The 25,099-nt window shown below is 42.5% G+C and overlaps 1 long non-coding RNA gene across 2 annotated transcripts in view; it reads right to left on the bottom strand.

Moving 5' to 3' along the window:
* The window catches only part of LOC115064805, a 115,384-nt gene extending 90,648 nt beyond the window's left edge, over nucleotides 1–24,736 (bottom strand). The window contains exons 1-2 of one of the 2 annotated variants that reach the window (XR_003844627.1): nucleotides 24,414–24,736; nucleotides 7,652–7,766 (exon numbers count right to left, since the gene is read on the bottom strand). This is a non-coding gene — a long non-coding RNA (uncharacterized LOC115064805). Of the gene's footprint in view, nucleotides 1–7,651; nucleotides 7,767–8,623; nucleotides 8,922–24,413 lie in introns of those variants that run through there. The other variant, XR_003844626.1, reaches the window with a different exon arrangement.
* Between the last annotated feature and the right edge of the window lie 363 nt (nucleotides 24,737–25,099).

The raw sequence follows: 25,099 nt of genomic DNA, 5'->3' as shown, positions 1-25,099 counted from the left end.
CTTCCCTCCCCTTCCCTCCTCTTCCTTTCTCTTCCCTCTATCCCTTCCTTCCTTCACTATTTCCTTTCTTCCTTCCTTCCCTCTTTCCTCCTTACCCCCTCTCTCCATCCTGCCTCTCTTTCTCCTTTTGTAACACTAGGTATCAAACTGAAGGCCTCACATATGCCAGACAAGTGTTCTACCACTAAGCTGTGTCCCCAGCCCTTTGTAGCTTAAACAGAGATGATGATACCACATTAAAAATGTCAAAGGGCTATGTGAGGTGACATTCAATATACTAAGCATCCCTCCTGGCACACCTACACTCTCACTGGAACGTACTGCCTTCCCCAATCCCTCGGATGGTGCTCTACAGATGCTGTGCCCGAGCTTGCATGGGATGAAGAAAGAGCGCACCCAGTGACGAGCAGCCAAGTCTATCGAGGAAGAAAAGGAACATCACTCCTTTAAATTCTTATTTTCTGCACCTTTAATTATCTGAAATAGGAGGTGATTTATAGCTTGGCTGTTTATAACCTTGGATAGTCTTGCATCGGTGGCTGGGATGGTGACATTTCAAACAGAGAGTGCCTGAGAGCTGTAAGACCAGATTATGATTTCTTTATTACTGCGTATTATATTGTGTACAAGATCTCCATATTGTATTCAGCAGAGCTTCTCACAATTGCCCAGGTCTCACGGATGCTCTCTGCTTTCATACTGCCCTACTTTCCCAGAATTTCAGCATCTCCAGGGCCATTTCAGCCTCCCGCCTCTCTCGCCTATCCTATTATGCTATTATCTTGTACAGAGCACTGGTGTTTATATTTTCTACTTTAGGCCACAATATTATGGGCCCAGAGCTCAATCTCCTCCTTGGTTTCAGTCTGCTCATTGTTTGTACTGGGGAAGGGGGGTGTGGAGGTGTGTGTGTACGTAGTGTCAGAGGAGACACAGTGCAGAGTCTCCTCATGAGATGCTGCAGGCAGAGTAGAAGGCAAAGCAGTTCTGCTAAAACGGTAATACCCAGCCTTTCCAGTCTCCTTAGGGCCTGAGATGGCAAATCAGCAGTGAGCAGAGAGAGATATTAATACTATGCTCTTTCACCTTTAAAAAATATTAACTGAAAAACTCCTCACTTTGGGGGAGGTGGCTTGGTCTATAAATCACCTGCTTTGTAAGTACAAGGGCCCAAGTTCTGATCTCTAGCAACACACACACACACACACACACACACACACTCACCTATGCACACACACACCTATGCACACACATATACACATGTATACACACATGCACATACACACATATACATATGTACATATACATACACACATATATACATATACACATACACACCGACACACATACACACACATAGACACTCACATATACATACACACATATATACATTACACACATACAAAGACACACACACACACACACACAAATAGCATCTTTGTAGTATGAAGCATTAAAAGCCACAACCCCTACTGAAGTATCTGCTTGCACACAGACTGAGTATGTTGGAGGTCAAGGTTGGTTTAGCTTTTGCTCCCAGCTTTCAGTGTATTATGATTTGCAAGCTCTGTGTCTAGAGCATAGGAGCCATCCATCAGATCACTGATGCCTTCAAGTCCCCGTCCCTCACCTTTGAAAATGAACTAATCCTCCTGTTTTACACCGGTTTAGGGAAATGAAATCAACTGCACAAAAGCTTGTGACATCATAGCTGATCCATATCCCAGGCAACCAGTACCACACATCTGTTTCTTCCTTCAGGACTTAACTTGGCCATCCACCTATCAGACAAACTGGTTCGTTTAATTACGCAGCAGATTCAGTGGCCTGTCTTTACAAGTACACTGAAGCTCCCACAGGCCTGGATATTCATGCTGTCTCAGCTCGGTCTCATAAATGTTAGTAAATTTAGGGGGGGAAGTAGAATTTGAAACCTGTACCACGCTTAGTGAGTTCAAGGCAAGATCACTGCTGTTTTAATTAAAACGCCCAAGCTACACTCATCCAATTACCATTAATAACGATCTGTGTTTGAGCACAATACAATGGGGCTGGGGCATGAGGAGAAAGGGTAACAAGAGAGAATTCAAACCCTGATATTCCATGCCAAACAACAATGACTTACCGCCTATCATAGCTGAAATGCTCATAGAAAACAGATCAACTGTAACTGCTAATAGGAAAACAAAAAACAAACAAAGAAAAACAAAAAACAAAACCGGAGAGGGCAGGGGAAAGATGTGCTTTGGGGAATGCTAGGCCACCCCTTTCACAGCTAAGCTGAGATGATTCTGAGTCCTCTGACAGGATCGGGCTTGTGTCTCTTCTGGATTGGTGAGCTGGTCCCAATGAACATTTGTTTCCTGAGCACCTATTACCTGTTCAGAGCCCAGTAGCAGCCTTGAAACTAATTCAGATCAGCTTATCCCTAGTGTGATCAAGTCTGAGCCACGCATGATAAAGTTTGAATTGGATGCCTGTTTAGAGAGATGCAACAAGCAAGCCGCCTTAAAAGGAAGGAAAAGGGTATTGGCCCCCAGTCTGGTGGGGGACAGTGTCTTGACCTCTTCTCAAAGGAAGTCTTATGTACAGACCCAGGTGCTGTTGAGGTGGGGAGAGGGGGGCAAAGGGAGATAAAAGGCTTTCTGGAGAACCTCTGACCCCAGCCCTCCCACGGGAAATGAGCAAGGAGGCTGCTGGCTGGCAGACAAGCAGGTGTACCCTTAAGAAGCCATGGAGATTAGCTGGGGCTTATCCAAACCTCTGCAGGAGGCAAATCTCTCCTGGCTCCCCCAGGAGACTCCAGTACTCACTCTTCTGGCATCAAATAAGCCAGATGCAGAATGGATGTCAACTTGGCCTTTTGTGAATCCAGAGGCCCCTGAGCGAGCATCTGGACACCATCAGACTCACCAGGGCCCCAGAGATAGTGAACACTTGGAGAGATGTCAAAGGAAAGGAAAAGAGGGAGAAAAAGAAAAGCTGAAAGCCAGGATCACAGACAGATGAAGCCTTGCACATGTGTGTCTGGGTCTCGGTCTCAAACAGAATTGTTTGCTGCCCAAATCGGACCAAGTGCAGTGTTCTCAATGAGAATAAGTGCTACCGGCAAGGATAAAACTCAGCCCTGAAAGGACAAGGGCTCTCTTTGAGTGGGTGGGGAGTCCCAAAAGAAATAAACAAATGAATGATTTCAACATTGAGACTACAGGAAAACAGGTCCCCATTCCACAGAGAACATGTCAACCTGGCATCATGTTCAAGTCCACGGATATGCCACAGAGTGTGTCTGCTCTAAACTCAGTGGGAAAAGACCAGTTCTGCTGTGTGTAATATCAGCTGTGTGACCTTGAGCAAGTCACATAACCTCTCTGAGAATCAAGCATCCCATCCCAACAAATGTGTCCCCAAAGGACTGTCTGGGGGTTGATGGTTTATGTAAGCATCTATGAGAGTATCTGCCACTTAGGAAGAAAGAAAAAGTTCTTCACTCTCTCCTAAGAAAAAGGGAATATATTGTATAAGAAATGTTCTACCTGTTACATAAAAATAGATGTAAAACAGAGTAGTAAATCCCATCCTTTCCCTGATGATTTATTTGCTCATTATTGCTATGCGATTGGCACCATAAAAATGGCCTAATTGTCACCTCAGAAGGCCCCAGTGATTGCCATGGTGGAAGGAATCCAGCCCACAGATAGCAGATCTACGTGGGAGATGATAACTTCAGTTGCTTTTCAAATATGGTTGAAAATCACCAAGGAAACGTGGTGGACCTGGGATTTGAACATTAGCTAATACCTGTGGTCTTGGCTAACACTGTAACTGTGTCAGCTGAGCTTCCATCACCATGCCAAAATGCCTGACGCAACCAACTTTTAAGGGTAAAGATTTATTTCGGCTCATGAATTTACAAGTGTCAGTTCTGTTTTTTGGGTCTGTTGCTTCAAAGTGCATCATGGCAGAACCCTGTGGCAGAAGGTACTTATTCATGTCATCCCTACCAAAGGGCACAGTCTCAATGTCTCCCCCATGCACCTAGCCCCAGTGACCTAACTTCCTTCCACTTGACTCTACCTCCCTCCTAAAGGCTCTATCTCCTCCCAGTAGGACCACAGGCTATCAGCCCAGCCATCAGCACACGGGCCTTTGGAAGACACTCAAGATAGAAACTATAACAGGAGTGAGTTCTCTTGTTTTCAACTCTTCTGTGTTCTGGAGTGGCTGAAAGTTCCATGTCCCCGATTTAATAGCTACAGCAAGTACAATGGTAATTGTATTCTGCTTTCGACCTCCACCAGCCCTTATGGGGAAAAAAAAAGATCATAACTCAGAATGCCAAGTCATAGACTTCTTTCCATGTAGCTCTCCATCATTCTTGCGAGTAGGAAGGTTCCTTTAAGAAGCCAAATCATGTTGAGTCCTAGATTTGGTTCTTCCCAGAGGTGGTTGAATTTTTACTCTTCTTAAACGTGACCTATCACCCAGCCCCTAAGTTTCTGTGATCTTGGAAGTGGAAGGAAGTACTTATTCAAACTGTGCCCTCTCACTGTCTACAGAAAATAGAGAGAGGTTCAAAGAAGTGAATAGCTTCCCCAAGGCCATGAGACTGATGTGGCTAACACCCCACTCAATATTTCCTTCCCTAGTGGTCAGGCAGGGTTTTAGGCACTTGTGTAGATGAAAGACACAGCCTTCCTGACAAGGTATTGTCATCAGCACAGGCCCAAGTGCATGGGCCTCATGATGAAGGGACCCTGAGCCAGGTGTAGCAACAGCAGAGGGATCATCACAAATGCCCAAACAGTCTACTGAAGCATCCCTGGGGGAAGTAAATAAATAACAGACAAAAGTTATCCTTTTAATGCAAAGAGTTCTCTGGGATCCTCAATGGTGGTCAAAGTTCATGAAACTACTGTAAGTATTATGAAGATGGGAAATTATCATTTGACTTATCCTCGTAATAGCTTGTAAAGGAGTCCTATCCTGTTATAATTTGCTGAGGGTGTGTCTCAGTGCTAGGACTGCAAAGTTCATTTGCAGCCTCTAAGCTCAGGAAGTTCATTATCTGGATCTGGGTTGGGAGATGAAAACAGAGTGTCAGAGGATAGATGGAAGACCTAAAACTATCAGACTTTTAGACTAGGAGAAACTTGCTAGTAATGCATTTAGAATGGTGATATATATATATATATATATATATATATATATATATATATATATATATATATATCCAAAAGGTCAGACAACCCAGGAAACATTAAATAAGCTAGACTACATAAAAACTTATTTAACAGGATAAGAGTAACAAAATGGGAAAGACAATTTTCTAGATGGAAAAATATGTATTTTCAAACCATGTGTCTCATACGAGACCTGAAGTACAGAAGGGAAATATGACATGTCACCTGCAAACAAACAAGCCAATTCCAAGACAGACACGGAACATGAAAGTTCTCTAAAGATGAAAGAAGACTGACACACCTGAAGTGAAGTTTAACATAATGGAACCCTAATGAAATGCAGATCGTCTATGTCTGATGGTAAAAGCCTGCAATCCCTGGTACTAGGAAAGACCGAGGCAGGAGAATCACGAGTTGGAGGCCTGGCTGGGTTACCTAGTGAGACCATCTCAAAAGGAAAGGCAAATAGAGGGCTTGGGCTGGGTCTCAGTAGTGGAGTGCCTCCTTAGTATGCCTGTGAGGTCCTAAATTCAGTCACCAGTACTGAGAAGAGGAAGGGAAGAAGGGAGGGAGGGAGGCAGGGAGAGAGAAGGGGAAGGAAGAAGGGAGGGAGAAAGAGAGGGAGAGAGGGAGGGAAGCAAGGAAGGAATGAAGGAAAGAAAAGGTTAGAAGTAAGGAGATCAAATATACAATGTGATCCACTCTACCCCATTAGGGCATCTAAGTTAAAGACACACACACACACACACACACACACACACACACACACACACACACGAAAACAGCAAAAGTGTTGGTACATAAGAAGTGTTGATGAGAAACACAAAGAATTGGAATATTTAGTGAGTGTGAAATGGTGCAGCTACTATGTAAAACATGGGTGGAACTTCCACAAATTGTAAATACAAGAACTGTTTAATCCCTCAATGCCATTCCTGGTCATTTATCCAAAAGATCTGAAATTGGGAAGTTGGTGGGAAAACCTGGGCACCCATACTCACAGTAGAGTCATTTTAAGCCAATGAAAGAAAAGGAAGAAACCACATGTCCAGGGGCAGATGAATTGAGGTTTGAGACATGCCATGTAAACAAAATAAAAATATTGTTGGGCCTTTAAAAAATGAAAATAAGTGTGGTGTGTGTTATGGTATCCTAGATCTAAAAAAACATTATTCTGTATTATAATAAGCCAATCAACAGACAAGTGATCCACTTATATGAGAGGTACACAAGGCAGTTCAAACACATAGGGATGGAGAGCAGAAGGGTGGATTCCAGGTCTGGGAAAAGAAAGGAAGGAAAGAAGTATTGTTTAATTGCTGTGAGTCCACTCTGCAGATGGAAACAACTTGGTGGATGGCTAGTATTGACAGTAGCTCAGTGACATGGATGATTTAACACGACTATACTTTCGCTCCAAAATGGACAAGATGGTAACTTGTATATTAATAAGCACACACATTAGAATTGCCATCATCAGTAACCTCTATGTAAGCCAACATAGGTCTGCAGTGACCAGTTGGTACTGTAAGGATTCACCCAAGAGACACAGGAAAACCCTCTCAACAAAGAAATCTCAAGATTCAGCATGGATCTCAAGAGACAACTCAGAGAATGAGGTGCTTCCTACATCACCACAAGAACCTAAGCTCAAATCCTCCACACTCATCTAAGAGACAAGTACAATGACAGTGTTTGTAATCCTAGCAGTGGTGGTGTGGCAGAGACAGGTATTGCACTCCCTGCATACAATTACTGAGTACCCATGTAGCTGAACTGATGGACTCCAGACTGAGCAAGACATGCTGTTTCAAAGAACAAGGCAAAGAGTAATCAAGGATTACAGCTGATGTGAACTCTGGCCTCCATACATACATAAATATATAAAAATGCATGTAACATACACACATGCATACATACACACACACACACCATTGTGAATTGCACACACACACACACACACACACACACAAAAGGGAAGCCATGCTAAAGAATGCTGACCAAGTGCCTGTAAGACTTCTCTGAAGATCAAGGCTCTTTCTAGAGCAGTGAGTCTCAACATATGGGTTGCAACCCCTTTGGCAAACCTTCTCCAAAAATATTAACATTATGATTTATAACAGTAGCAAAATTACAATGATGAAGTAGCAATGAAAATAATTTTGTGGTTGGGGGTCACCACAACATGAGGAACTGTATTAAAAGGTCTCAATATTAGGAAGGTTGAGAACCACTGGTCAAGAGCTTGCGAAATCAAGAGTGTTAAATTCTATCACTTAAAGAAGTCACTTAAAATGCTCTGTCATATAGAATAGGCACACTAGGACAGACAAGCACACTACCCATCATTGACTTTTTTTGCCTTTGGTTGCAGAAAGGTTTCCTGTCTCCTGGAAGAGGCCTGGTGAGTAAGGTCAACTGAAGTTGTTTGGTTTTGAAAACAAACGTTATCTGTTGGAGAAACTTACCAGTCTCTTTGCACTTAGGACCTGGCTCCTGGTGGTCTCAGTTGTTCAGCAATAATGAGACTCTCCTGAAATATCACAGCCTCGGAAAGATGAGGTCAGTCCAGTGCAGGGTTCACTAAGAGTGAACAGAGAGAGCCGAGTCACCTAGAGTAGGGGTACAATGACCGCACCAAGGTCCCAACCTTCACCCACGCCATCTCACACATGGGTGCCCTTAACAAGCTGGGTTTTGCCCCCAGTATTTAACAAACTCCCTTGAATATCTTCTTTACGCTGAGCACTGTACTGGGTTTAGGGAGCCAGCAGCCTCTGCATTCCTGAACTCTTCCTCCTAGAGTATGGGATGCCACTAACAAAAAAAAAATTTCAAGACTACAACATGTGCTACGTTTTGGGTTGGTGTGACTGCATTAATGGAAACACACATTTCTCCCTGAACACTGCTGTCAGATGAGTCAGTGAAACCCACAGAAATGAGAAGTAAATCAAGTACCCCACCCGAGACTGCATGCACTTCACTTGCTAAGCCCCGATGCCTCGTCTCTGAACGTGGGTGTAGCCCAGAGCTGAGGCTGAGATCACACAAGCTCCCATTTCTGTTCGTGCTGTGAGCCTCCCAAAGGAGCATCCCCCATCCCCTGGCTTCAGAGGACACAAACCTTCCTTTGATCAGGAAGGCAAGCAGCCAGGCCATGCAAACAGCAAAGGCGATCGACACCAGCATCTGGACTGCAAGGTTGACAGTATTGTCTTCACGAATTAAAAATGACTTATCACAAAGATTACACGGCTCTGGTAGACCTCGTGGCCTGCCTGACATGCTGGTTCAGTCTAAATCACAGACTGATTCAGACACCCAAACAAATTAACACATGCTTCCTGATGATACGAAATTGCATCTGTGTCTGTGTGTGTGTTCAAACCACTATACAACCACATCATCAATTAAATATTTATCAGACTTCCACTGACCTATGAAAGTCATCATCCACCAGCCCTCAGAGCATCATGGCTGGCTGGTTTTAAAAGCTAGCTTGCAGCCTTGGTCCGTGGAACACATTAGACCTTTCTCTGTGAAAAGCTCTTTCTATCTTTTGAACCGGATCCACACCCTGGGCTGAATGAAGCTTTGAGAACCAGTGAGAACCAGATGGCCCTCCGAGATCATTTTTGAATGTTTGGATCTGAGTCATTTGTATGCAGAAGGTTTCACAAAATAGCAATCTGGGTGGCAAGCTCCAGGCTGGGTCCAGCTTTCCAGACAGCCCATCTTTGCCTACAATTGAGAAGACAATATTGTAAGGCTCCATAAAAAGATTGCAACATGTATCTATATGTGTAGCATCAAATAAATGAAGTGCACTTGTCAGGTTGCTATATCTATGGGAGTTCCCACAACTCCCCCTTCTCTCCCCTCCTCCCCCACCCCATTCCTTTCGCTTGTTTCCATTCCACCTATAGGGTTTTGTTTTGTTTTGTTTAAATCACAGGCATGGAGCCAGCATTGTGAACCAGCCAGCAGAGGGTACTACGTTACTGGTGCAATAATCCAAGCCACAACAAATATGGAGCTGAGAACATTTAGATGAATTAAAATGGGCTCCACTCGAATTGTGCTCTGGGAGTTCCTCATTTACCAAGGAAAGGCTGTGGAAGGGAAGATATGAGAAGGAGAAGGTCCACAAGGCCTGCTCATCCGTAAGGAAAGGCAAAGGTCTGAGTCTGAGCGCAGACCAAGGGGTGGAGCACACTCAAGTTCAAAAGGGGAAAGTGATCCAAACTAAGAGGTACGCTTACAGTCAGTTACTGTAGAGGAAAACAACTAACTTATAATCACACAAATATAAGCAGAGGGATATTATTGCAATCAGTCACTCCAAGCTGGGAGGAATTAAAATGCCCCATAATCCATGAATGGAAGACTAAGAACAGTGTAGTTACACACGGAACACTATCGAGCTACAAAAGCGAGTAAGTTCTAGCTGGATGCGGATGTGGTAACTTATGACTGTAATCCCAACACTCAAGATGCTGAGACAGGATTAATGCTAGTTCAACAATGATGTGGATGAAATAGTTAGGATCTGTTCAAATAATGAAAAGAGTTACTGACAGAGCAATACGGACAAGGCTAAAGGACATTGTATTGAGTGGAGGACACAATCCACCCACCCCACCCCGCCAAGTGTTACCTTCTAATTCCATTAATACACTACTCTCAGCGAATTTGAGGCTCTAAGGACATGGCAGAGGTATGTGAGTACAAAGCAATGGTATGGGAAAACATTTAGGATGGCAAGTGTTCTGCTATGAGTGATGATTCCAAACAGGAATTAAAATCATAGACCCACACACCCAAGAGACTTCATTTCTTTATATGCTAATTTTAGAAGTAAAGGTTTTTAAAGAAAAAAATATGTGTTTAAGATGACTTTAAGTCATAAGTTACCACATCCACATAAATATATGTACATGGACACATACATACACATACACATACACATACACATACACATACACATATACACATACCCTGACACAACTGTGAGCAGTATAGGATAAGCAGATACATGTGAAGTTTGGAGAGTGGGGGAAGGAAGCTGTTAACTCAATGGTAGACTGTTTCCAGGTACATGTAAGAATCTGCTTTCAGTTTTGCTTTGAAAGTGGGGATAGGATGCTATGGGTAAAGTGCATTTGTGGTCATCTCCAAGAATATGCAGACAGACCAAACATGGAAGGCCAGAGTGAAGCTGAACCCAATAGACCCTGTTAGCAAGAACCAGGGAAGATGAGACCCCCACATGCATAGTAGGGCTTCACTGACTCCCGCAGCTAAGGCTGAAGGGACCAGATGAGCCATCTGGCTCCACATGGTGGTGACACAGCCATGGCTAACAGTCATTACTGGTGCCATATCAGGGTCTGTCCAGCTTAGAATCTCAACATCCATGAGAGCATGAAATATTCTCCAGGGATTTCTCTCCCCAGCTTACTGGTGTAAAAAAAAAAAAAAAAAGGCTCACTAGCTTTGGGCAGGAACTCAGGTGAGAGAGAGCAAGTAGCCAGAGAAAAACAAACCAGTCCTTGTGAGAAGTTTATACCTCATCCCCAGACCCTTGTTATGTTTCACAGCTCATCTGGTATCTAGCTTGAGATAGCATTTCCTCTTCTCCAGGGCAGTTATCAGCCTGTGGGGTGCAAACCCCACAGAGCTCACTTATCAGATATCTTACATAACAGATATTTACATTACCATTCATAACAGCAGCAAAATTACAGTTATGAAGTAGCAATGAAATAATTTTATGGTTGGGGGTCAGCACAGCTTGAGTAACTGTATTAAAGGGTCTCAATGTTAAAATGGTTGAGAACCACTGCTCCTATTTGTCCTAAGAGGTCAAGACTATATTTGACATCTATAAGGAATAAAAGAGGTGATTCCCCCTTTCAACCCCATTGGCATCCACATTCACGTCCCTTGGCCTTTTAGTACTTGTTGGGATTGTTTTGGGATGAATTGCTTATCAATTCTTACATTGGCTTCCTTCATCAGCCTTCTCTTAGTTACTGAAAAAAAAGTCCAGGAATTTTTGCCTATTAATCCCCATGCAATGCCTATTCATGGTTTTTATTTCCATCTAATTCTAGGGAGCTCAGAGGCAGGAGAACTGACTTATACTCATGTATGCGGATTTTTCAGATCTCGCGATGTGATTTGAGATCTGGTTGAGAAGCTGAGCTCCCACTTTGCTTCTAACTAGATGCAAGACTTCCCATCTCTCCCTCTTTCTCTTTATTTCCTCTACGTGAGCTAGTTAGGTCAGAAGACCTTCAGAGGGGCTTTTGAATCTGACATGACTCTCCTGTGTTCAATTCTAAGCATTAGTGGGAAACCATTAAGTTGATGCACACAAGAACTAATAATTTCAGTTTAACTCAAGATTTCTGAAATTTCTACTCCTTTGGAGATACCTAAGAGACAGAATGCAACTAAAATAATCAAGAAAAAAAAAAAGAACAACCTTAAAATTCATATGGTAGCACAAATGGCCCCTGATAACCCAAACAAAACATGAGGGAAAGCATGCACATAGCAGCTCCACATTCAATACATAAGCACAGTGAAGATTAATAATAAACAATTAATAATAGTTATTATATAGGTATAACAATAATTAACCATTAAAAAGTTAAAATATTTTAAAAATCAAATTAAATTGGAGAAAGAGAAGATCCTACCTTAAAGGACATTTATCCTAACCAATCAGAACAAGACTTTAGTGAGTAAAGGGTTTGTATAATATTCTAGTATACTAACTGGAACCACTTGAGACTTTTATTTAACCTCTCAGAATCCATTTCATCTACAAATTAGGGTAATAATGACTCTGGCTGTAGGTAAGGGGTAAATGGCAGGGTACTTAGTTTTATTATTCAGTCCCTTGTATCAGGCCTGCCCTTTTGAAGTGTTCGAACACTTTTGGCCCTCCATCTCCATTGTAACCCTCCTCCTCTGCTGAGGTAACACTTCCCTAGTGCTGTAAGAAGCAAATCTAGTTCCCCCTTCCAGGAACACTTCTCTGTCCCCACCAGCACAGCTGTCCATTGCTTCTGGGTTTCTGCTGCCGTCGCTGAACACTTACCTGTACTGCTTCACAACTGACTTGCACATCTATGCTTTTAAGTGCTTCAAAAGTCTAATACTCTATATAGTACAGCCAATCTACCGTCCAAGACCACTTATCTAGCAGAGCCCAGAATCTTGTGCTGATGCCCTGATTCCCTTCTTGGATTCATCTTGGTCACATCAACTGGATATTTAAGTATTTACAATGTTTCCTCTCCACATCAGCATCTTACAGCCCGTCCTGCTTGCTGATTTTTGCCCATCTTCTCAGATCCAGCTTTCCTTACCACCATCCTCATGCCTAACTTAAGCATCACTGATGTCATCATTTTAACATCAGACTTGGAATGATGACGTATTAGCAAGCTTTACCAAAATATCCCTGCTTACTTCCTCAGCACCTCCTATCATACCAGATGCTCGGGTAGAGAAGACAAAAGCCAGAAGATGAAAACAGCTTTGGGTATTTGTACACACTTCTCATTTTGTTCTGAGATGTTGCCCACCCTTAATGAATACTGCTTCTTAATCTTTTTCCTCTCCAGCCTGCTCTCCTACCCAGGTCACTTTCCAAAGTCTCCATTTCCTTCCATTCACCACCAGCTACAGACAAACCCAAAGAGATCCACTTCCCCTAAACACACCACACGCTTTCACAAGCCCATGCTTCGCATCTCATCTTTATGTCCTCTCAGAATCCCTTCTGTTTTCATCTCCCTCTCTCCTTGCCTGAGAAAGATCTACTTAACCTTCACTACTTACAGCCAACGCTACCTCCCTTGAAGCCTGACTAACTCCTAGTCCCTTTCAGGTGAGTCTGTCTCTGATCTCTCTAAGTCTCCACACCACTTTGCTCGCCGGGTTCTACTTCTGTTTAGTGCCAATTCCAAATAGCTTGGCCGGACTTGCTGGACTCTCAAAGGTATAAGGATTTATCCTTCAGACTCCTGGGTAAGATTTCATGTTTCTATCGTGGTCTACTGTCTATGCCAACCCCGTATGTTGTATGTTTAAGGTCCTGCATGTCTTCTAAACTAGACCACAATATCTTCAAATATAGACAGTGTCTTTTTGCTCCTTTGAGTCCCATTCACGAGCATGATGTTAGTAAATATAAGATTCAGATTAGATTGTCCCCTCCAGAAACTTTCCAAGACCTGTGAAGTGTCTACAGGCTGCTACTGTGAGAACTGGACTGAATTCATCATCATCTCTTTACAGATGACAGACTTCTTGAGCACCTTTTACTATATACATTATATAATATAGCTTATATTTTTATTGTATTATATTTATTAGATATAATAGATAATATATTATATGTACTAATAGATATTATATTTTATGTACTATATATATTGCATTTTTTATTATTCTCATATTTTCAGCATTATCTTCTCCATCTCTGCACTGAGAACAAGTCTTCAACAAACAAGTACCAATTAGCATATTTTTATTGGCTGAATAAGCCTATGCCTGCCTAGGAGAGGATAAAGACATCTTGTAGATGCCGGAAAAGGAAGGATTCAGGCTCTTAGTGGCTATTTCCCTGTGCAGTTGATTCTGGGCTTTCAGCAGGTTCAGTCAAGTCACTAGGAAAGGTAGATCCATTGCTTTTGCAGTTTTCAGATCGTGGACCTGGATCAGTGGTTGGTTTGTTTTTAGTAGTTACCCAGATACAGTCACCAAATTGACATGCATCATAGTTATTTTGTCTAGTAAACTTTTTAAGGGTTAAAAGGACATAGGCTAAAATTGAGAAAAAAAAAAAAAAGTCAAAGCAAGCACTGCTTTGACAAGTACAAAGCCAACGGGGTGCACTGCCATTCCATGCATTCATAGTTACAGTCCATTAGAAAACACAGGACTGGCAGGAGGGGCTCGGTCCTGTGGAGGCTTGATGCCTCAGGGTAGGGGATGCTAGAGTGGTTAGGCAGGAGTGGGTGGGTGGGTGAAGGAACACCCTCATGGACGCAAAGGAGAGAGGGGAGGGGATGCAGGGTTTGCCGAGGGGAGACCGGAAAGGGGGGCAACATATGAAATGTAAATAAATAAAATAACCAATAAAAAGAAAAGAAAAGAGGATTGCTTTATCCATCATAAAGCATGCACCCCCGTTCCAAGCACTCATAGTTATAATCTGTTAGAAAACATAGGATTGCTTTATCCATCCATTGTCCAAATATTTATCTCGACTTGAGTAAGTCTTTTCTTTGCCTTCTCCCCTCCCCCAAACCATCCTCTGCCCACAGACTAAACCATACACCAGTTCCAGACTAAACCATACACCAGTTCCAGACTAAACCATANCCAGTTCCAGACTAAACCATACACCAGTTCCAGACTAAACCATATACCAGTTCCAGACCCCATTTGCTCAAGAGACTACCCATTTGCTTAAGCCTCCTTCCCTGGGTAAGTCACTCCCTTTTCTCACACTAGCCTCAACCTGCCACCATCTGCAAGGAGGAAAATTAGTTCTCTTTAGGAAATTTATTAAGGAGATAAATGTATGCAAATAAACCCAATATTCCATGAATGCTAAAATAAAAGTTATCAATATATTTTGTAGTATTTTATTTTGAACAATAATAATTACCTGTGATGTTTTTGAAACACGCACTTTTTTATACATTGTTTGCATAAGATAGCACAAGCTTCCTTACATGACTTTGTACATCCTACTGCCATCCTTGACGTCACCGTCCAATACGTTAAGTTAGCTGATGAGCAGCCAAGGAAATAAGTTTTCTAAATGTTAGGAAATCGCATCAGCTTGAGTTAAACAAAAAAAAGTAAGTTCAACAGTGACAGAGCTATAAACTAGGAGGAGAGGGAGAAGGTCTGGCGGCCGTCATAATGCGTGATAACAGAGACATGAACAAACCAGGGAGCTTTCCCAAGATCCTATAGTATAAAAATACTTGGGAGTCAGAAAATAATGATGCTATACTGTTTATTTAAGGTAAAATTCATGGGACATAGGTGAATTTCGCCTAACAATTGTGGTTTTATGTAACAGTTCCAAGAGTATTGATTGTACTACAGTTCTGTACCCAAGCCACTTTTTTTTTTCTTCTTTTGTTAGTGACTTCGGTTGTGTGATTAGCTATAGCAGAGTAGTTTTAAGACTCGTGAAAGAAAGAAATTAAATTAAAAATGTAACCTTGTCTCCATATTGGCTTTGTTGTTGTTGTTGGGGGGGGGGGTATTTGTTTGTTTGTTACTGAGACAAGGTTTTATTCTTAGCCCAGTCTGGCCTTGTACTCACTCACAACAATCCTAGTGACTCAGTCTCCCAAGTGGTGATATGACAAGAGCTAAGTACCATGCCCTGATCATATTATTCTTATAAAAGCTGGCAGTAGGTGGAAAAACAGATTGCTACAGTTTTAAGTGATCGCAGTAACTGATCTTCATAACAAAAGGCCACTAGTAGAAAAGTAGGAAAATCCAAAATTACTTGCAAGGAAAGGACAGGATTTGTCCCAGGACAGCAGTACTGGAGAGAAAACATTCTGAGAAGTCACACTGTTTCTTATGTGGCTCACCCTGATGTCCCTCTGCCCTGCTTTATCGGTTTTTCATGAGGAACAAAGAAATCTTAAGAACTAGCTAATGCGAGTGAAGTACATAAAGGTTGATTTATGTGCCAGGAAACTAGCAAGGTATATCAATTTTTTTCTCATTTTAATTTATGAATTTTACTTACTTGATGCACAAAATTGTATAATTTCATAGGGTCTCATGTGCTATGTCAACATATAATATATTATAAATGTGTGAATAAGAGTATAAATATCTCCTTAAGTATTTACCTTTCTTTTTCATTGAAAGTTCTCAATTTTTTCCTTCTAGCTGTTATGAGAACTTGAGCTCATTCTGTAGTCTGCCACTTCCCTACCATGCAGCAGAATGCTAGAGCTAGAACTTATTTCTCCCTTCTAAGCTCACCTCAGCTGAGCATGGGTTTCTGGAGACCAGTTTGGGTCTTTGATTACAGTAACCAGCCTACAGAAACAAAGGGACTTTGAGAAACAATGCACACTGAACCAAGAAGCTCCTAGCAGGCGTGAGCTTAGGCTCAACTCATGACTCAACATATTACATTTTATTAGCATGTGTGGATACAGGTTCCTGTGTGTATGTGGAGTAGGAGTGTGTGTGTGTGTGGGGGGGGTGTATCTTTCTGTGTGTGGAGGCTTCAAGATGACTTTTGGCATCTTCCTTAACCACTGTGAGGTGGGCAAAGGCATAGAACAGCTTAGCAACATGAGTCTGTGCTTGGTTTGGTATACACGGCACACCCTTCCTCTAATGATGTATCCGACAATCTAGGACCCTCACCTTATTACTATGAATGCACACCCCTCTTTTAACAATTTGCCCCACAGCCTAGAGTCTCCACCTGCATTGACCGCAGAGATTCTCTCCTGGAATGATGAAATAAGTTTCTACTTCCCTTAACAACCAGCAGGTATGGACATTTTTCTATTCAAACATCCCCAGTTATAGCTTAGATTAGGAGCCATGAGTTCAAACCAATATGGTTTGAACTATTTTGGGGTAGACGTAGTAAGGCAAATTCTACCCTCCGACTGAACTTTTCTGAGAGAATTCCCCATTTGTCCTCTTATGCCTATGCATAATTGAACATGCATGTAATTAAAGTCAGATGCATTGTGAGAAGGGGCATACGCAATAAGCAAAAAAATGTGCATAATCCAAACCTGTCAATCAAAACAGATAACCACTCGCACTGTGTCCCTGAACAAGAAACTGCCATGTCCTTTGAACTCCAGAAAAAAGAAGCCCCAACACAGGGCATTTTTCTTCCTATCAGGTAGATCGCTGTCAGTCTCAACAGAGTATTCTGACTTATACAACCACTTTGCTTTTGAACTAAGCCCCCTTGCTACTTTGCAATCTGTGTGTATCTTTATTACAGTTCTTTGAGTAAGAGTCCAGCAGCCTTGTAACACCAGTTCCAGACACTGACCACTGCCAACAGCTCTCTGTCTTTTTTTTTTTTTCTTTTGAGGCACATTCTCTCACTGAACACTTAGATTTGGCTAGATTAGCTGGGCCACAAGCCCAAATGTATTCTTGTCTCATATCTCACAGTGTTGGGATCCCAGGTGTGTGCCATTGTGTCCAGAATATAAGGTCCCATCTCCCCAGCCCATCACCACGTGTTACTTAATTGTGGGTAAGCCAAAACTCCACTGAACCCCCAGTTTCCCTTTATGTATACCAGGGAGAAAAAGCATGAAGATGAGTCAGATTATCATTGCCAAATGACTTTGCACAGTAATAATGGATTTCCTTAAACAGATCGAATAAAATACACTTATCTATAATTTCTTAGCTTACGCTTAGACAACCTGGCTTCACTGGCCAGTGATGCTGGTGTTTCTGTTGGGTACCATTTCAGTCTCTTCTTGTCAGAGGCTGAGGTAAATGGGATGAGAGGCTCCCAAGGGCAGAGGGGAAAGATCCTGTGATGTTGCTAACACTGTGAAGGATTGGATTTCATTTGAGAATGCCTCTTATTGCCTTCCTACAAACTTCTTCTCAACAGTTATGGAGTGACTAATTTCCATACCACCTCATTTCTAACTATGTATGCAGAGAAGTAGCAAGAGGAAGAACCCCCCAGATCTTCACTGCTTCTCTTACTACAAGTACAGATAAAGGCTGGTAAGGTGGTTCAGTGGATAAGAGTGCCTGTCACCGTGCCCGATCCTGGGAATTAACCCAGTGGAGGAAGAAACCCAATTCCTGTGAGTTGTACTCTGACCTCTAAATGTGTGCAGTAGCTTGCATATTCTCCACCCCCAAGTAAGTTAATAAAGTATTTATTGTAAATATTTTATACTTAATGCGTAAGCATCACATATGTGCATGTATCCCATGTATTACCACACTTTGTTTCTTACCTGCTAGAGAACTTTATAATCTACTTAACAAGCCAACTGCCAAGATAGGATAATTATGTTCAAAGAACCCACAAAGGTCTAGGGTTGCCTAGGCAGTCTGTATACAGGGATTCAGGTGTACCCCTAGACTTTATCCTGAAAGGGTTGGGAATGAAAAACAAACCATTGCCGAAGCACCATCCGTAGATACCATCCTTGTTTCTCACATTTGCTTATCTTTAAACTCAACTCCTTGAACACGGAACATCATCTCCAAGTGCCACCCCTCTGCTGAGCTGACAAATCACCAGGGTTTTTCTATTTATATCCCCACAAATCACAGGGACAGTAGGCCCCTATGGTTGGCCCTGACAACAATTCTTCTTTGAGCAGAAGTCTCATATTTCCCTGACAACTAAGATCCCTACATCACAGTGAAATCATGTGACCTTGGGTCTGCAGAGGCTTCCTAGCCTTTGATAGTAGAGGGCGTGCCATGCATTCAAAGAGATAGGCCACCTGTGTCTCCCCTACTGGAGAAAGAAAAGAGAGATTGTGCCAGTACTAATACGAGAGAAGTCCAAAAGATGCTATTGCCTCGGAACTCGACAATCTCAACAATAGATAGACAGTTTTGAAACGAGAAAATGTTTTCAATTAGTCATGAGACTGGAAACAAGTTTCTAAGTCATGGCTATGCTCTGTCATTTTAGCAGGTTCTTTATGCCAGTATCAGGGCATTATGGGTAAGGAGTAATGAAGAACCACATTCTATCTTCTGTGTGCAAATGATTGTGATCCATTGTTTGATCCTGGATAAGATATAGCCCCCCCGAGGTCAGAAGGAACTATTTTGTCCTTTCTTAAAAGAAAAAAAAAATGTTTGTGAGCTACAGAGATGGCTCGGAGTACTGTCTACTGTTGCAGAAAACCTCAGTTTGGTTCCTATCACCCACATCTGGTGGCTTACAACTATTCATACATAACTCTAGTTTGAGAGGCTCTAACGCTGGCCTCTGTAGGCACATGCACTCATATGCAATCACATACATACACTTACTTTAAGGTTACAATAAACAAAACTTTTCCAGATATTTATAATTTTAGGTTCCAAGAGACAAAAGGCATGAGTTAATATTTTGGCCGAATGAAGTGTCAATACAAAAAAGTACAGGAACTAGAACAAACCTACAATTAAGAAATGCCCCTGGGCTGGAGAGATGGGTAAATAAGTAAAGTGTGTGGACCAGAGTTTGGATCCACAGAACCGACTTCACCGTGCCAGGTGGAAGGGACAGAGATGGAGGGGAATCCCCCCCCAAGAAAGCTGTCTAGTGACACTAGACCTATCTGTCCACCATAGCATTCCCTGAGAGACCTACCTCCTTGAGTGAGGTGAAAAGCGATGGAGAACGAATCCTGATGTCCACCTGTGTGTGCGTATGCACATGCATACACACACATACTACATGTCCCTGCATGCATTTGAACATGCATCCATGTGCACATGAAACACACATAGAGAAATGAAAAAGAACTGTCCAAGTGAGACGTCTATATGTTTTAAAAGTTTTGTGTAGCAGTATGCACTTGCAATCCCAGCATTTGAGGGGCTGAGGCAGGACAGTCGGGAGTGAAGAAGCAGCTTGGGCTACAGTGTCGAGATCCTGTCTCAGAAAATAAAACCAAACCCTGAAGTCTTATGTCTACTGAAACAATTACAAAGATCATATGACATATGTTGATCAACACTTAAACTTGGATCTACACCTTTAACACCTTTGGGAATCTGTCTCTGTCCCAAACTCAGTAATTCCTTTCCAGTTGTCCCTGAAGTTAAACATCTCTAGAGGGCACAGGCCAGGAGCAGTTTTCTCCAACTTTGTCCCCATGGGCATGAAAACACCTTCCAGCCCTGTGTGGAACTCAATGGCTTGATAAAGAGCAAACAGAACTTTCCACAGCTTCACTCCTACAGACCCTTGGACTTGAACCCACCTCTATGGCTTTTCTGACATTTTTAAGGTAGAGAGAGACAGCTCAACCTCATATTTGGCTGACCTCAGATTTTACCAAAGTAGCGCTGACCAGTGAGATACTTGCTCCATTTCTCTCTGGCCAAAGAGCTTTGAAGAAGCCAGAGAGACTGACTTCTGATCTCCCCATTCCCAAAGCTCACTTGTTTAATTTTGACTTTGAATCAGTCCCAAATGACTACTCAATAATTCATTCATATATATATATGAATATATATATATATATATATATATATATATATATATATATATATATATATCTTAATGGCTATTCCCTAGCATGTTCAAGGCCTTGGGTTTTATTTCTAGCAGTAGCAATATTTTGTTTTAAGGCCAAGTAAACTTTTTTAAAAAAAAAATCTATAATTACCATATCACAGATAAATTGTCCTTGCTCACAAAGCCTGGTCTAAAGCTGCTGCGAGGATTGCACAGGCTGCAGACACACACTGGGAATTACACAGTGGCCTGGCAGGGTGGCCACAGTTAAACTCAGCCTTTCGTGCACACTGCAGCCTGCCCTGCATTTCTTCAAGAAGTTTGTTTTGTTGGGATATGGATATATATATATATATATATATATATATATATATATATATTTCATACTGTCTCTTTACAAAAGAAAGACAAGGTGGCTCAGCCCGAGATCCTGTAATACCATCACTGAGAGGAGAAAGAGAAAGGATGCACAGGCCGCTCACCAGGCCGGATGTTCATGTACCTAAGATCTCAGGCTTGAGACTTAGCTGATTTCCTAGGGAATCCAAAAGATTTTTACACACTCACATTAACAACCAGACTGTTATCATTATTTGGAAAAGGAAGAAACAAGTTTGTATTAACCAGCAATCACCCACCCACATCATATGGTATTAATTGAATGTCTTCTGAATAAAGTGTGGTCTCTGCATGTAGATACAGTCACCTTTGACTTAAAAACATTTTATAACAGAAAGGCTGAATATTTATCAAATTCTGAAAATAGTAAAGAGTCTTAGACTCCAACCAGAGTAGGGGAAAAATAGTCAGAAGGGGAGAAAAAGGAGAAAAACTTTGAATATGTGTATGTGTTTGTATGTATATATGAATATATATATATATATATTCATATATACATACATTATATATGAATTTTTTTTTACTTAGACGTAACCTTGGAAGTAAATTATAGTTAGCCACTTGGAGCCAAGAGATTTTTCCAAGTTAAAACTTAAGTCTGTAAAATGCATGAAAATGTTTGGTAGCTAAATTATTTTTACAAAGTTAGCATTTAATCCATCTTGTGAATCACTGTGTACGGACTCATTGTGAGTTGGTCTTATTTGTAGAGATAAAAGCTGTATAAAGTCAAAGAGGCAAGTTGCAAAGCCCAACACTGTCATGCTCTGTCAAATACACATTTAAAGTAACTTCTAGGAATTTCATTTGGGTGTGTGGCTCTGTAACCTTTGATTACTTTGGGAGCTATCAGGAGTTGACCTGTTCACAGAAGAACACGCATAAAGACCACCCAAAACAGCAGCTAAGATTAAGACACAAAACAATAGAACATCAAGAAAGATACCTACACAAACAATGGTCGTGTGTGTGTGTGTCTGTGTGTGTGTGTGTGTGTGTGTGTGTGACATAGTTCATTAAGTTACCACAGAAATTCCACATGCAAACTTAGATGATTGAAAAGGACAAACACAGACAGGCTCAGGCTGAACTGATTTCAGAACAGAACATACACAGGAGTTCTGGCCTTCCCTAAAATTCCCACATACGTTTGCACAGAACCAATAAAGGAGTAAGCGGAAGCGTGAGAGAGGAGGAGGCCCTTTCTCACCATTTTAAAGACTAAAAAGAAACAGCACACAACAGGGATTGTGACAGAAGGAACCATCTTGGGCAGGGAGGCTGAGGCAGTCTCCACAGCATTCCCTCCGTCTCCCACCAGAATCCTCCAGTCTCGCTCGATTTTCCAATTCTGGGGACGGCACTGCTGAGCTGTTTATTAAACCAGCTTACAATGAAAACATTCCATTCCTCTATTCTATGAAGCCCTGTAATTTTCTCCCTCCTCCTGGACAGAGGCTACTAGGACAGGAAAGCCCCAGGGGAAAAAAATTAAAGGAAAAGCTGTGAAAGTGAAGAAGACAATAGACAGGCCCCCGGCTCTGACAATGCTGCCCCTCGTCCCCCTTTCCAGGCCTGCTGTGACACTGGCATTCAAGAGCAAGGGTGGCTGCCATCTGATGCATGGACAATGAGCTGAGAAACACAAGGCAGAGAGGGGAAGGAAACCAGAGGGATTCTGAGCTAAGATGCAGGGCTCTCACCTTGTCCAGGTTATTATCATTATTACTATTATTTTGCAAATAGTCTGGATGGAGATGTCCCGCAGAGAAGGAAAATAAAAAGGGTGTCTTGAATTGTTGGATGTCTCTGACGCTTCCTGCATCCTCGGATGCTTTTTAGAGCTCTTTGCAGGGTGATTCTCCTCTCTCCTGTTTTATGCCCCATCACCTCCACCACTCTTCCGTTGGTATGGAGACCACCTGCTCCTGGAAGTGAGCCTGTGTGTTCCTTGGTATTTGCATCAACACACACATCTGCATGTGCGTCTGACCTGAGGAGCCTATCACCGTGACTACAAATATCAATTAGTCAGCACTAGCTGAGACTTTCAACGCCTCTGAAGGGACAAAGCTGGAAAGATGTGCATAGGTTCCAGCGGCTGCATCACACAGCACACGGGATGTACACAGCAGCTCCTCTCTGTTTTGCCTCCTACTTACCCCTCAAATCTATGTCCTATTCTGGCTATGAACAGACCCAGCCAAGTAATTAGCTGTGGCACATCCACAAACACATGTGCTCCTTGGGCATGGTTGGAAATAAGATACGTTAAACTGAACTAAAACCAAAAATGCCTCTCTTTACAGCGTATTTGATCCTTTCTCCATTTTAACCAGCTGTAACAGAGAACTGGAAGTAACTGTGTGGCTAACGTTCTTTGTCTCAGTGACTCCTAAGAAAGAGGCAAGAGAGGTTGAGCAGAGAAGAAAAGCAAAAGAAAATGCTCAGCTGCAGAAAAGCATCCGGGGAGGTTCATTCTTCTCCACAGAGGAAAGCACTTCAAGATTTACAGGCAGTCTGGATTTTTGGCTAACATTGGGTGTGTTTGTTTCAGGGGGAGGATGTGTGTGTGTGTGTGTGTGTGTGTGTGTGTGTGGTGTTTGGTTGCTCATGGAGAATAACAGCTTATGTTGGACATGTCTATTGGTTAGTACTGAATGCATTCTGAGCTTACTCACCGTCTGAAATAAAATAAATAATTTTTTATTTCATTTTACAGAAACCTCCACATAACCTTTGGAAAAAACAATGCACTGCCTTCGGAGGCCAAGGACACAGAAATACTGCTAATCTGAAAAACGAGAGAGAGAGAGAGAGAGAGAGAGAGAGAGAGAGAGAGAGAGAGAGAGAGAGACTAGGTAACAATCGCTCTCCCTCACTTTCCAATTTCCAGAGGAATGGTGTGCTCTGGAGCCCTTCATATGTGTGCTTTGTGCCTCTCGTTTCTCCTACATGGGAAATGGGATTTCTTTCATTAGTGCCTCTTGTTAGAATTAAAATCATTTTAAATGAGACACAAAGTATCTTGATGTTTCTCTGACTCTGTAAAGGAGACAGTCGTCTCACCTGGAGACCTCCTTTTCTCTGCCAGGCTGAAGCAGGAGCACCGGGCTGTCCTCTGTGGTCTCTCTGATCTCCTTTTTGAGATTATCACTCTGAAGAGCCATTTCTGTTTTCTCTCTTCTCGGGTACAATAGCTCAACAACCGTTTCAGTGTGTGAGGTAGCCCCAGAAGCTAAGACATTTGGAGCTGACATTCAAAAGAGAGACCCCAAAAACAACAAATCATTTAAAAAAACAAACAAAAAAACAAACCAAAAAAAAAAAAAAAAAAAAAACTGTTTACAGAGACAGGGAATGCGAGTCTAGCAAAGCTTTCCTAATAAGAGGAAGTGTTACAAATCCTGAGAGAGATTCAAATCAGAATAGACCCGAGGATAGAGAGGGGCTAAGGAAACCCCTCAAGCCCTGGGCACTTAGAAAAAAAAAAAAAAAAAAAACTAACAAGGTTGAGGAGAAGAAAGGAAATGTGCAAAATAGCCAGCGAGGTGACCCACCGTCCTGCGTGCGCCTTGACTCTTGCCGAGGGGAGTAACAGCCACAGCAGTGACATCGGAGTTCTAGCGGGTCAGGTGCCACCTCTGCCCAGCGCTCTCGCCCTCCCCGGCAGGATAGAAAACCATGCTCGAGACAGAGAAGGAGCAAACAGGCGCCACCGCCAAGTCACGGACCCCCATCAGCACCGGCTGGTTTCTGAAAGCCTTGGATCAAGGGTCCCATTCAAAGGCACCGAGGAAGCAGACAGTGGCAAATCAGACCCTGGCGGGCCTTCTGGAATAATTTAACTCCTCACTCCAGCATTTAGATGGGAATAGCAAGAAACACAGGCGAGAGCTCCTGCACACCGAGGCGCGAGCATATGCCTGCATCTCGGTGGATGTATTTTTAGACACGCTGTCATGGGCAAGGCAGCCTGCGACAGCTTTTGCTTCCCAATGTGGGTGCCGCCTTCTCTGCAGCCTGAAAGCAGCTGAGAGAGCCCAGGGTAGCCATACACATCTCTCAGCAAGCCAAAGGTCAGGCAGGAGGAGAGCACCCCCACCCCCAACCATAAGCCATTGTCCCTGTGCTCAGAAAGCAGTCGAAACATTTTCAAGATGTGTTCTAGAAGGAGGGTCATGCGCTGTGGCCGTGTGTGCACTTCCTGTCTTTGCAGGCTAAAAGCATTAGCAGGATTCAGATA

The sequence above is a fragment of the Mus pahari genome, chromosome 10, assembly GCF_900095145.1.
Source record: "Mus pahari chromosome 10, PAHARI_EIJ_v1.1, whole genome shotgun sequence".
NCBI classification, from domain to species: Eukaryota; Metazoa; Chordata; class Mammalia; order Rodentia; family Muridae; genus Mus; species Mus pahari.
Note: the sequence above shows the minus strand (reverse complement) of the source record. Positions and strands in the feature narration are given on the sequence as shown.